Genomic DNA, 14,623 nt, shown 5'->3' on the forward strand with positions numbered 1-14,623 from the left:
TTGCAGGACATTGCTTTGTGCAAATTGTCGTGTTAGGTGACAAAATAATTCCCAATCTGTATGGCTCTGGTCTGGCCCAGTCTATATGGCTCAGCTACTCATTGTATAACCCAGTTTTTCATTTTCAATTGTATTTGACTTTGGCGTTCTCTTTTTATTGCGGGTCTTTAACAGGCTTTTGGGAAGAAACTAATCGTACATTAACAATTGATTAAACAATAAAAACTTAAATGAAATACTGAAAACTGTTGACTCAAGTAACTTGTGTTTAGAGAGTATTGATCAGGGATTGATCTTTCTGAGAAATCAAAGAAGAAAAGTAAGAGCGAAAGACAATCTCAGAATGATAACCTTTAGCAATTTTGACCACTTGTACTTGCACACATCATTCTTTAACCAGCGCATGACAATTGGGTTAGTGTTAATGGGGGAAATGGGGTTCTGTGTTGCAGTGTGTGGAACCCTCCAACAATCTTTAATCTTTGCACTTATTTCCTACAGCGTGGCTAATAACAGCCAGGGGTTCTGCCCCATCTTCTCAGTTTGTCTCGCTGCCCTATCCCCATTATTCGTCTCTCTGGGCGGCTGGATGAAAAGAATGTGGAACAAAATTAACGTTTCGCCCACAAAATATACAGTCAATTAACTTTACCGTATATTCTGTGAAGTGCTTTGAGACATCTCGAAGATGCGATAAGGCGCTATATCAGATGCTAGGATGATTATTGTTATTATTAAATTCACCAGGGAACTCTGCCCAGAAGAGTGCGTTCTGTGTTTCTGTATTTTGCTTTTGGTTTCGCTGCTATCCAAGATTCAGTGCTACAAATGCACTGAAGGGAAGCATTTTTGCCAATGACTAATGGAAAAAATGTTTGCTCTGAGTCTTTCAGAAATGCTTTAGTATTTAATGTCTGCACGCTCTACACCAGGGGTATTCAGTGCTCCCAGGCTTGGGGGTGGGGGTGGTTGACTGGTGATTTATGAGTTTCATCGTGGCAGGTCGGGGGCACAGTCAAGCAATCGGAAAGGGTATGAAAGAGAAGCGCTGTGGTCCCGGGTTGTCAAGAGAGCTCGGAACTGAAGAGGAATTGGAGATTCAATGTTTCCCTGTTGCATTGGTTCGCATTTAGTGTAACCCGAAACAAATATCTGTCACCTCCCGTGTGGGGAGGGGGAGTGGGGAAGTGTGTCTGTTTAATATTCCCCACCGTCCCTTACGTAATCAGCACCTCTCTCAGGACGGTAATTCCTGGGTTTGGGGGAGGAAAACAACCCTGCCGGCCAACAATAATAATAATTAATAATAATAATCCTTACAGTTGATACAGTGCCTTTAATGCTGACGTGCCCCACAAACAATATTCTTACCTGAGGGATTATTAGGCCAGTTTGTGGGACACCAAATCAGCTGCCACATTCATCCAAATCCAGTCACAGCCAAATCCTACGAAGCAGTTTGAGACGTTTCAACAACATGATAAGGTGCTATATCAAAAGCTAGGATTGTTTTATTATTATGACGTGTTTTTACTGTGGCTGCCAGTGCTTTCACTCTCGTGGTTTACCAGTGGCTTGTGGTTACCGATAATAATAATTTGGTCACTCAATCCACGACTGTTTGTGGGACGCTGCTGTGCGTAATTGGCTGCCCCCTTTTGCCCACAAAATATACAGCCAATTCACTTCACAATATATTTTGTGAAGCGCTTTGAGACATGTCGAAGACGTGATAAGGCGCTATGTCAAATGAAATGATTATTGTTATTATTATTAGTTCTGGTGCCAGTTCCCAGGATTGTTTTCAGTCTCTGCACCCCGTACCCCTGGAACTCCCTGCTTCAATCCCTCAGCCTCACTCCCTCCTCGCCGGCCTTCAGATGCACCTGAAGACCTTCCTTTTCGACTGTGCCTATGTTCACCTCCTCTCTTTTCTCAGCTCAGTGTCAAGCGCCACCACTGTTAAGTACTCCTATCCTACATGAAGGACGCAGTGTAAATACACAAGTTGTTATTTTCTTTGGCAGAATCTTCGCGATGTGATTCTATATAATTGTGTCTTGGCATCCTACCAGTTTAAGCTCTCATGCAGATATATTGAGTGCTGTTGGTCATTTTAATCAGTCACACAGGGGTTAGTGCTTGGTTTCTGTGGAAAGACTTTGCACGTGAAAACCGTAATTTGGCAAACAACAGGATTGAAATCCGACCAAAGTAAAGTGGTTTTCAATAGAGCTCTCCCTGAAAGCACAGTGTAGACACAGTTGAGCTAACATTAGTGATGGCACAGTGCAATTAAAGTCTACAGCTAAATCTCCAACCTCTGCGGATCCTGAGTTTCAGACTCGATGTCCCATCCACGTCTGCCATCTTCCACTGGACACTGCGATGGAGGGACGGTAGGGTGGGCCGACAGGTCTGCTTCAACTGAAGACTTCTGTGACAGTCACTACACTTTACTGTAAAATCCAGTATGGCGCTTTGATGTTTTGGTGAGACGCTATGCACTGTTAGTGTTATTTTAATTCAGGCTTGGTGATCATTGAGCATGTAATTGAAACGCAAAGCTTATCACAATCGGGCCTTTCTAACACAGTCGACGGAGCAGTGCGTGGCAACAGGACCTCATAGTGAACATTAATTCTCTCACTAGCTTTGCTGCCCTGACAGTCACAGTGAATGAACCTCCCTGTGAATGGTGTTTGCTCAGACACCACTGAACCACCGACACGTTAACCATTTATCATTTGCTAAATGCTTGGCGCCTATCGATTGTGACTCTTTACGCCCCAATAAGCCGGGGGAAAGTTCCATTAGCTGTGAAAGTCCTAGCAGCTGTTTATTTAACCCTTTGATGCTGCAAATCATTAAAAAAAGAAAATGAAGCATTTGTTTACGTCCAAACCCAACCCCCCCCAACCTGGGGTTGCATTTAATAAGGAGAAGAATCCTTGCATTTGATGAAGCTTCTTATTATGTTGTTGAGACGCCTCAAAGCTCTTCACAGAATATATTGTAAAATGAATCGATTGTATATTTTACCGGCATTTATCTATCAATGCCCGTGACGACTTTAATTTAAAGAATTCGTTGAAAAAGCGTGAAAAAGCGATCACTGTGAAATCTTATTTAAAATAAAGGAAAGCCTTTTCTTATTTTGGTGTGTATTTCCAATTCGGACTTGCAAAGCATCTAATTACGGAGCTGTCAGCGTTAGGAAGTAAAAGCAGAGAGGTATTTAATCAGCGAGGAGAATGTGGGGTGGCAGACTGACTGAGCGAGCTCATGGTCCTGTGTTATTAAGGGCGACATGCATCAAAACACAGTGGGGCACATTTGTAAACTCAACGGGTTTCTCCCTCTTAAAGAGGATTGGGAGGTGGTCCCTGTGATTGTCAACTCATTGTTCTGTCTCTTTCACGCCCCCTCATTCCCCGCCCTCGGCTTACCACTGTCCTTTCTTCTCCTCCCCCCACCCACACCCCCCCACACCCCCCTTCCCAAACACACACACAACAGCCCATTTAGACTGTGAATATAGCAATGACTCATTGCTAGGATTCTCATTGTGTTTAGTTCATCCAGTGCTGGATAATAGCTTTGGTGCCCACCAACCATGCCCAATGGTCCATAACTCAATAACCTTGTGGCATCATGCCAATGCCTTGCTTAACCTTCTAAACCATCTTGTTTCTCATACCCATCCACCGCACACACACACACATACACACACACACACGCACCTGATAAAACAGGAGGAAAGGGCAGTTAGAAAAATCCAAGGAGCAGCGCATCCATCATGTTTTGTCACACGTTATTTGGGATGGTTATCACAAAGTCCTCACGGAATCTCACAGATCCTCTCCTCTTCCCGCTCAGGAAGTGCGGAACATCAAGTACAAGATGTTTGCTAATTAACCAGGAAGAAATTTTGGAGGAACTACTTCTACATGGAGGGTAGTGAGATTGTGGAACTCGCTGCCTGAAGCGTGGTTGAATCAGACAGTGTAGATGCATTCAAGAGAAAGCTAGACCTTCCCATAAGGTAGAGGCGATTAGAAGGGTATGAGGGTGTAAGGAATGGGGTAAAGACTCATGTAGAGTATGAATAATAATAATTTGGTCACCCATCCACGACTATTTGTGGGACGCTGCTGTGTGGAGGTTGCTGCTGCATATCGACCGCAAAATATAGTCAATTCACTGTACAGTATATTCTTCGAGATGTCTGCAAGACGTGGTAAGGTGCTACATCAAAAATGCAAGTGTAAGGATCATAAACTCTGGCACCGGCTGGTTGGGCTGAGTGACCTGTTTCCGTGCTGTACATTCTTTGTAAATCTTTTTTTCTCTTCGAAAGGGCACCTCGGCATCGAGTTAGGTACAAAGGTCCAAAGGGGCAGCAGGAGGCGCTGTTAGCTAGGCTGACAGCTAGGCTTGTCCTTATGTGTTTACCTGCTCGGTTGCGGGGAGGAAGGGGAGGGTTCTTAGTTAAGTACAACACAGTAAACTCCTCCCCTTGCAAAGCAATCATCAGCAAACTGAAAATCATTCTACGTCTCCCTTAGTCACACTATCTTCATTTACCATCGCCCTTCTCTCTCCCACATTATTTTCCCCGCTGCTATTTCACTTACTGGTTTACAACTTCAATATCTAAGCCAAGCGACTCACTGTATCTTAAATCACTTTGCATCACCTTGGAAAGTCCTTCCCTGAAACAGGCGAATCCATTAGCAGTAAAACCCCTTGGGCTCAGCCACCAGCTGTCAAATAGCTAAAATAATAATAATAACAATAATCATTCCTTGCGCTTGATATAGCGCCTTATCGTGTCGTTGAGGCGGCTCAAAGCGCTTCACAGAATGTAGTGTGCGTTTTGTGGGCAAAACCCGGCAGCCGATTGCGCACAGCAGTGTCCCACAAAGAGTCGTGGATTTTTTTGTGTGTTTTTTTTCAGCGAAATTACCTCCTACTCTCCATCTGTGGGTGACAACGACAAGGTCAAAGTAGAAGTGGAAATGAAGTATTGAATACTAAAGAGCTTATCTAAATCCCAGCAAAAAAAAGGCTGTATTTTTTTGTTTGCGCTAAATCCCTTTTATATTTCCACCAAAGCATAGTCCAGCTGAGTCATCGCTGATTAAAATGGACCCAACTAAAATGTGTTTCTGGAATGAAATGACCAGCGCGCAGACAAGGGAAAGTCACTTTAACTTACCCCAAACTGATGAAAGTCGCGTAAGCTCAGAAAATACAGGACCTGCTCTTGACAGCAAAAGTTAGTCCCTGCAGGGCAAAGTGAATCAGGTTTTTTTTTCTCTCTCTCTCTCACCCCTGAAAATTATACAGTTTGCAAAGTGCTTTCAGAGTAAAGCGTAAAGCAGGATTCCTGTTTTCTGTGGCAATCACAGTCATATACGACATTGAAAAAACAGTGTTTTATCTTGTCAAGCGACAAGTCTTGATCTGGACTTTTGCTCAGCAATTTTAGAGCAGCCGTGGGTAGTTTGTGTGTGAGATTTCTTTTTAAAAAAAGGCTGTCAGTGGATTGTAATTATTGTGTGATTAGCTAGTGCAGGTTGCTACCAGTCTACAACTGGTATAAATCGTAGGTGGCCAAGCATATGAGTGATTTGTGCTGTATTTTCAGCCGCTGCACTAAAACAAAGCCCAGTCAGCATGTTTAAACTCGCAGTCCGGCTTTTCGCTGTTCAAGTATTTGGTCATTGACCTCATTCGCACACGTGAAAATCTCAAACATCTCACGGGATACACAGCAAAGTGTAGTGACTGTGTATTTTGCAGGCCAATGTGGCAGCCAAATTAGACACAGCGATGTCCCACAAAGAGCCATGAGCAATTTGGGGAGAGTATTTGGAGAAACTCCCTTTTGTTTTTGAATAGTGCTGCAGGATCATTAATGTCATCTTAGACTATGTGTGTTTCAAGTCTGGATGTTGGGCTTGAACCCACGATCTCCTGATTCAGGTGAGAGCGCTACCAACTGAGCCAAGCAGTCACACATTGGCCATCTCTGCTGGCGATAGGGTTAGAACTATCTGACAGGTTCCATAAAACTCAGAAAAGGTGCTTTTGATGTTGCCTCTGCCTAACAGCCTCTGCAAATGCAGCAGTGCTTCCCTTTAACAGGAGCTGTACTTGCTGCCAGCAACACAGGGCGAGGGTGAACAAAGGGAGCGAGCTCCACCAAAATCATAAGGTGAAAAGTTCACCCATCGGAAATGCACGCAGAGCCTGAAATGTTTGCCCTGTGAAGTTTCCAAACACGCCACATCCCGTGGCTTTACATCTCTGCTCGGTCTCCCGGCACAAACTGACCGACGGGCATTGATAGATTAATGCAAGTGACTACTTCTCTCCCTCTCTCACTCTCTCTCTAGCCCCCGCCGGTCACCATGAACCTGCATAAAGTGCTGTCATTCTGTGAAACATTTGTCCCTTGTTTTTCTTCCCTGGGCTGTCCGCGTCAGTCATTGAACGTTTAACCAAATCCCGACCCTGCAATCTTTTCCCACTGTGCTCTCAGGCTTTGTGTGACAGACAGTAAACAACAGGCGAGGTAATACAATGCAAAGAATGTCACAGAATGTTTCAGCACAGAAACAGGCCATTCATCCCATCTAGTTTGTACCAGTTAAACAATTCAGAGCAGTCATTTCCCTATTGTACATGGTATCATCGGGTTACTATAATTAATGCTCTCCGTGCAAAGTAAGTTACTGTCCTATGGAGTTCTGTAGCTCTTGTAAGCGAGAGGACCCGGATTCGATTCCCGGCATTGGGCAAGCTTCCTTACTCCACACACCTCTGTTTACCTAGCAGTAAATAAGAACCCAGTAGTCCCAGTAATTAGTTAGTGGGGTGTACTGCAAGGATGAGATACTCTTCTTCATCCAAACTGATCTTGTGCTCTTGTAAAGAGAATAGCGAGATGGCAATGCTGACATTTGGATGTCTGAGCTTTTACAATGGAGGGAATGAATACAAACACCGCAAGATTGGTTTGGGGGAAGAAGAATCTTTGGCCCATCTGATTTCATCCTTCCAGAACTCCCCTCAATCCCCCCCCCCACCATTCTCCCATCACAATATCAAGTAGTTTGTGAAGAGGCACAGACAGACGGGATCTTGGTTTAACATCTCATCCAAAGGACTGCAATTCTGGAAGCTATAGAGCGCTCCCCCAATGCTGTATTGGAGTGGCAGCTTATGTTGAGCGTATGTTTTAAGTGCAGTTTGTTGAGCGTGCAACTTATCTCATAGCCCCCAAATGCCATCAACTCTATGTCCAGCAGATCCTAGCAACTGAGGCAGAATGATGAGAGTTGTTCCGATGGACATCAGAATGTTGGAGTCTAACACAGAGTAATTGATACCTCTTGGCCCACGTGTAGCCCAAATAGTAAAACCGCATCAATTTTTTACACAGTCTGATAAATATTTTAGAGCTAATTTCTTGTTACTAATGCATCACTTCATCTTCTTGTGAAATGTAATCTTTCTTGTTCCGTGTGTCAATGGTTTGCAGTGTAGGCAGGAACTACCCCATTGGATAAGTCCACTGCTCAGTTAAAGATGCTGGACAGCGTGGAACTGAGCCATCGATACAAACCAGGAAGTTCTCAGGTTTGAAACCTGGTCTGTGCTGGTTTAGCTGATTACAACTATCTGAAAAATAGATGGGACCTTGGATCAACATCTCACCTCTAACAATGCAGTGATCCCCCCAGCACGGCACTGGAGTTATCAGCCTAAACCGTGTGATCATCCTAAAATGAACGCGACAGTGATTATGCAGTAGAGTATTGCCAAGGCAATACAGGAAGACGGTAATAATGGTTTATTGTCCTCTGCTTCAGAGAGCTCTGCCATGTCACTAAGTGCTTCACATGGTGGGAAACCCAGCATTTGTGAGCACAGAAAAGAAACATTCCAGAGATTTAGCTCATTGGCAACATGTGAGCCAAGCAAGATCACCCTTCACGGTTTAATCTTCCTCTAATGTTTCTATATGATTTTTAGTACACTGTGAAGGGATAGAATAATTAATAATAATAATTAATTGCTGCCTTTGATATAGTCTGTAAAATACAGTCACTACACTTTACAGTAATATTCGTATTCCTTACATTTGCATTCTTGCACCTTTCAAGCACTCTGCGAAGCTCCCTTGCATGAGGAGCGCTATATAAATGCAAGTTTTTGGTGGTGGTGTTTCAGGTCGGGAGGAAGTCTTAAAGAGCTTCACTAGGATCACTGTAAAAGCGTAGTTACTGTGTGTTTTGTGGGCAAACGGGGTAGATAAATGCGGGTGGGGGAGGGCCTCTAGGTTGCCTGATCCTTCACGTCACGCTGATCCAAGTCTCCTCTGCATTTGATATCGCGCTTTATCAAGTCTTCGAGACGTCTCAAAGTGCTTCACAGAGTATATTGTAAAGTGAATAGACTTGTGTTTTTTGGGCGAAACATGTAACCGTAGGGTTTTGATCAGCTGTATCTCCGCGCCTATTTAGCAGCGCTACAAGCTGCCTGTGTCTGATTATGTGCAGATTCTTGTATGTTCCTGATAATGCCCTGTATGATGCTGATACTGAGTCTGGTGTGCGTGCGCGTGTGTGTGAGAGAGAGAGAGAGAGAGAGGCGGGGGGGGGGGGGTAGAACCGTCACCGTAGTTACTGAACAACTGTCTGTGGTCCAGAGGATGGCTTCAGAGTCACGTTTCAAGGGTTAGTTAGCGTGACGATGCCACAGTTATCCTCAAACCCCAGAAATCCCCCTGACTGCTTTCACTTTTTAAACGTTTCTTTTAGAACCGATGAAAGGCAGCTAATTAGTTAAGAGAAGTGGATCGAGAGCATCTAAGGCATTTTTGCTGCGTGACCTAATGCATTCCTCCAAACCAGTTTGTTGAACGCTGTTGCACTCCTTAATGTGGTTAGAACAAAATGGTCTTTAATCATTGCCTTGATCGCGTGCCTCTATTTCATACCAAAGGCCATATCTACAAATACAGTTCAATCCGAATTTGTTCAGTGTTGCATCAATATGCCGACTGAGTTCTGATACCAGGCTTCAATTGTTCTCCTTTACTGAATCGTTTCATCACAGTTCTGACTCAGTCCCTCCAGATGGGAGGCCTCAGGGTCTAATTTGCTATGTTTTGGAACGCGTTACTTGGGATAACTGTCACAGCGATCGCATTTTGAAACATCGCAAAATTCACCCCACTTTGTTTTTGGTCTCAGCCTGGCTCAGTCGGCACAGCATTCTCGTTTCTGATTCGAATGTGTGTGGGTTCAAGCCCCACGACAGGACTTTGATCTTACACAAGCTAGACTGCTCTCAAATACTCCAATAATAATAATAATAATCTTTGCATTTGATATAGCCCCTTATCACATTTTTTTTGAGACGTGTCAACAACAACAACAACAAGATTCCATTTATAGAGCGCCTTTCACGTCAGGAGGACGTCCCAAGGCGCTGCACAGTTGGGTCATGACCCAATATATATTATTCTGTGAATATATTCTGTGAAGCGCTTTGGGTCAAAGCGCTTCACAGAATATATTGTAACGTGAATTGACTGTATATTTTGTGGGTGAAATGCAGCAGTCAATGGTGCACAACGCCATTGTCCCACAAACAGTCATGGATTGAGGGACCAATTTTTTTTACCCTTGAAAAAGCGATCTGCTGATCAACTAATAATCAGGTTCCTACTTACTGCTAAGTAAACAGAGGGACGTTGAGTAAGAAAACTTGCTCAACAATTCACCCTGCCTACAAGTCCTACAAGACTCTTTACTGCCTCTAAGGACCTGCCTCTAACTTGCCCAATGTTTTGCTCGGCCGGGAATCGAACCCAGGTCACTCACTTGGTGGCGAGTGCTCCAAGCACTGAGCTACAGGACTCCACATTGTTGGAGGTGCCGTGCATCGGATGAGACGCTATACTGTCTATTTGTTTAGCTGGGCGTCAAAGATCCCACCATCTGCCACTAGTTGAAAAAAGAGAATGGAGTTCCTCCCGGTATCCTGGTCATCAATCCCCCAAATAGAATTAGTCAATCACTTCACGCTTGTTTGTGGGGCATTGTGTTTGGTGAAGCCACAGCTGTGATGGTGAATTGCTAATATTGACCGGGTGGGATGTGAGGGTGGGGTTTGGGGGGACGGGGGGGATTGGGGGTGGGTAACGACAGGGAATGGCTGTTTGATGAAAAGAAGAAGAAAGTGGAAAAAGTTTTTTGTAAAAGGTCAAAAAAAGTTAAAGTTCATATAAGTTAAAGTTCGCCACCTCTGGCTTGTCTGACGAGATCTAATCCGGGCAAGCGAAATCCTAGGATCCTGCAAGCCTAGAAAGGAAGAGATTGAGGCCAGTCCACAAGGACGAATATTTTTTTTGAAAGTGCTACGTTATATCTTAATTTACTGTTAGAATTTCCGTTACATTGTAAATACACAAATTGCAACGTAATTGTCCTATCAAAACTCTTGGCGACTTGTGAAGTGCAATGGAAAGCTAGTATATCAAAGTACAGTATAATGCATCTTCTCACCATCAATGAACACGTATGAATGGAGTCCCAAAGGTTAGCAGGAGGTGATGTGCCAGAGTGTTCAAATAAACAGCTGTCAGCAGCCAGCCAACGTTTGACACGAGCAAATTTGATAGGAATCATAAAACAATTTCTTATGTTTCAAAACAGCTGAACAATCTGGTATGGCTATTAAATGGTTGCAAAAGTACGTAGAAATCGAGGGCAGATATCCAGTATATAGCATATTGCCGAATTTAAACATATTAAGCTGAAGCTCAGTACACATTGCGATTAACTATTTTTCAGTTTATTTTGAGGGTTCTTAAAGTGTACGACTCCCAGCAGGAGAAGCAATTGCCATTTTGGCAATTGCATCAGATTAAAATATTTTATTTAAACAAAAACCCTCTCAAATTTCCCCTCTTGTCCCCATTAAACTAACGTCAACAGAAGGACGTGTTTTGCGATTAGTGCATTCTTATTAATAACGTTCAGTATTTTAGTTTAATAAGACGTTAACTCTTGCAACTGCGGGAATAATGGGGGTGGGCGGGGGGAGATTTTATGCTCACTTTAACTTGAACTCATTTTAACTTCATTTGAAAATGTTCAGTTTATTGGCATTTTCTTTTTTCCCTAAAAAAAGATTTATTTGTTTCTAAGGATTTAAAAGTTGTCTTTAACATCCAATGCCTATTTCAATCAGTAGATCTAGACCCAGCACGTTGAGAGTTACTCACGCAACCCTTCGGTCAATATTTTGGCACAAAAATGAACTGCAGCCAATATGCATGTAATCTATGTTATTCCAATCACATTGTTTGTGTTATAAGCATTCCCAGCAGATCTGAGAAGTTTCTTGCTTGCAGACACTCCAAGGAGTCTTTTAGCCAGCAATGCTCCCTTCAAGATGCGACATACCAAGCTCATGTACAGTCTAAACATACACAGCATCAGGTTACTTTTCTATTTGTTCAGAGTAAAATAACAGATACTTTTAAGTATAATGAAAGAGATAACTGGGCAGATAAGGAACTGAACTCCTGAACTTAGCAGACCAGAGGGCATTTCGAACTCAAGGCAACTTTGCAGTGAAATTATGGTATGGAAGGCAAAGCCCTTCAGAAGTCAAAGAGCTAATTTACAGTATTGGGCACGACACTGTGACAATCTCCTTGCTCTCTTCAAATAAACTCACAGGACCTTTCACGTCCACTTTAAAAGGCAAATGGGAGCTTGGTTTAACATCTCATCCAAAGGATGTCACCTCCAACAACCTTGCACCAGGACTGCTCAGTGGTTAGAGCACTCGCCTCGCAAGCGAGAGAGAGAGAGAGACCTGTGTTCGATTCCCAACGGGGCAAAAGTTTCCTTACTCTACACGCCTGATAATAATCCCTCAAGAAATAAAAACCAATAATAAATTGGTCACTTCAATCCACAACTGTTTATGGGACACTGCTGTGCGCAATTGGTTGCCGAGTTTCACCCACAAATATACAGTCAATTTACTTTACAGTATATTCTGTGAAGCGCTTTGAGACATCTAGAAGACGTGAAAAGCACTATATCAAATGCAGGGATTATTATTATTGCATTGTCAGCCTGGACTGCGAGTTCAAAGTCTCCATCGATGGGGCTTGAACTCACAATTTTCTGACTTACAGGCGAGAAAGTGCTACCGCCTGAGTCAGGCTGACACAAATCGGGCTGACAGTCTATGAAAAAAACAGCATATTTCTCTTCACTGCTGCTGCAAGAACTGTTGTTTTGGGTTGTTTAGGAAGGAATTAAACAAATTGTTGCTTTCTAGAATATTTCCGTTTACCTGGAACGACATATGATAGCTCCGGTCACAGTCTGCCATAACTGTCCTCCGGGTTTCTGCTGAAAATACCAGTGAATAAATTGCTGGAAACACAAAGTGCTGTTCCCAATATTCCCATTGCACCCTGCGGACCCTTGAAAATGGTTTGGAATCATCTGAAAGCTGTTTCTCAGTCTGACGACCTCACATGCCTAGGGTTTCTCAGCGAGTTATTGCCTTTTGTACCCCGCTCCGATCACCTGCAAAAGCTTGCTTTATTTCACCCTCACCTTCTTGGCCATTTTATCAATTAAGCTTTACAAATTTGCTTTGCATGTAACCTCTGAAACGTACACCTTTTTTAAACCACTGCAGATGTCCACTGTCGTGTAAACTGCCAACAACCCTTAAGCACTATGCACCTTGTTCTGTTTGCTTTATTATCCGTGGCTGTTTCTGTTTAGATCGGATAAATTGTTTCCCGTGCACTTTTATTCTCAAGCCGCTTTTTGGCTTAAAGCCCAATTAATAACCTCGGTAAACTGGCTTAAAATTGGTCATTCACTTGGTGGTTGTATTGGCTGGTAAAAGCCAGTCACTACACTTTACGGTAAAACCCGTGAAACGCTTTGAGCTGTTCTCCAGCATGAAAGACACTGTATCAAATGCAAGGATTGTTATTATCAATATTTATTTAAAGCGGATACCACAATTTCCCCGATTTGTTTTTGATTGGTAAATATTGCTCACCGCCTTCAGAAACTAAACGAGTGGTAAATTTACAATAAGCATCATTAACCCTGTGACCACATTGCTTGCAGATTTACATTGGTAAAAATAACTGCTGGAAAGGGAAAGCTCTCTTTGGAACTGTGTCTGTGTGGGTTTTCTTCAAGAGGATTTTTGTTGGTGTTCCAGTCAGAATCTCTGCCAGCATCTGAGTCCATAAATTCCTTTCCAAGACAACTAGGCAAGATCCAATTAGACAAGGAACATTGAAAGATGTGGGGGAAGCGAGCAGGAGAGTGGATTAGACTGGGTGGCTTGTGTGGAGGAAAACATTAGCTCAGACTTGACAGGTCAAATGACCTATTTCTGTGCTATAACACTCATGGTCACAAGTTCACAAGAGGTTTGGTTGAAGAATGTCCTTCGACCCATTTCATCTCATCTTTCAGTATACCCGCCCTGCAGTCTTCCGAACAGTAGCTTAAAAACTGCTTGCCTCCATCACCCTTCCTGGTAATCTTTTCCAGTTGGCAATTGCCCTGTTACCCACCCTCTTGTCGCTGATTTCTTTTCGCCCACAAATTAAGCAGTCAATTCACTTTAAGGTGTATTCTGTGAAGCTCGATGAGACGTCTCAAGAACGGGATGAGGCGCTGTACCAAATGCAAGGATCATTATTGTGATTATTTAACCCATTCCCCACTGGCGATAAAGGCGAGTGAGATATTCCCAGCAGCATTGCACTCCGAGACTCTCTCACTTACGTGAAAAGGGTGCAATGTAAATACAAAGCGTTGTCGTTATCAGTACATCTTTGACTGGTGCCGGAGGCAATGTCTCCAAACCTGCGCCACTGTACCACGTGAAAGGCTAAAGTGCATCTCCATGACTTGAAAGCCTCATAGCAAATGTCTTTATTGTGTCTGCTGAAAGCACTGAGGACTAATTGTTTTTGCAAAGGAATTTCACAGATTAGGGCGGAAAAGCTTCCATTCCGATCCCACTGTTACCACAGGTGATCAGAGCTGGACCTTGCGGGAACAGACTCCATTGCAGGATATTCCCATAAAACGAAACGGAAAAGAATCGTGTGCATTGAGGGACAGAGCGGGGAGGGAAATATAAATAAAATACAGTTTTTTTTCTGCACAGAACAACTGGCCAGCAATGCTCCTTTTTCTATATATAGAAATCCTTTTTACCCTTTGAATGGAGAATTCCGAGTCCAGACTTGCTTCATGAGGGCTTTTAAACCGATACACCGTATCTTGTTCAGTGATCTGCGCTTGAGACCCTTATTTTCTGCATTGACTACGTGCTCAATCAGGAAATATTCTCGACCTTGTTTGCAGGGAGAAGATAAGCAAGGGATTAGCTCGTTGTAACAACCTCCGCAACTTCATACTGGTAGCAACTTTATCTACCTGGCAACATTGATGATAAGAATGAGCTTCCCAAGTAATAAACTATGGGCTATCTATCTCTAGGAGGAAAGTCAAAGCGTTCAATAAAAACAAAT

Source organism: Callorhinchus milii, unplaced genomic scaffold (assembly GCF_018977255.1).
Source record: "Callorhinchus milii isolate IMCB2004 unplaced genomic scaffold, IMCB_Cmil_1.0 Scaffold11, whole genome shotgun sequence".
Taxonomy (NCBI): domain Eukaryota; kingdom Metazoa; phylum Chordata; class Chondrichthyes; order Chimaeriformes; family Callorhinchidae; genus Callorhinchus; species Callorhinchus milii.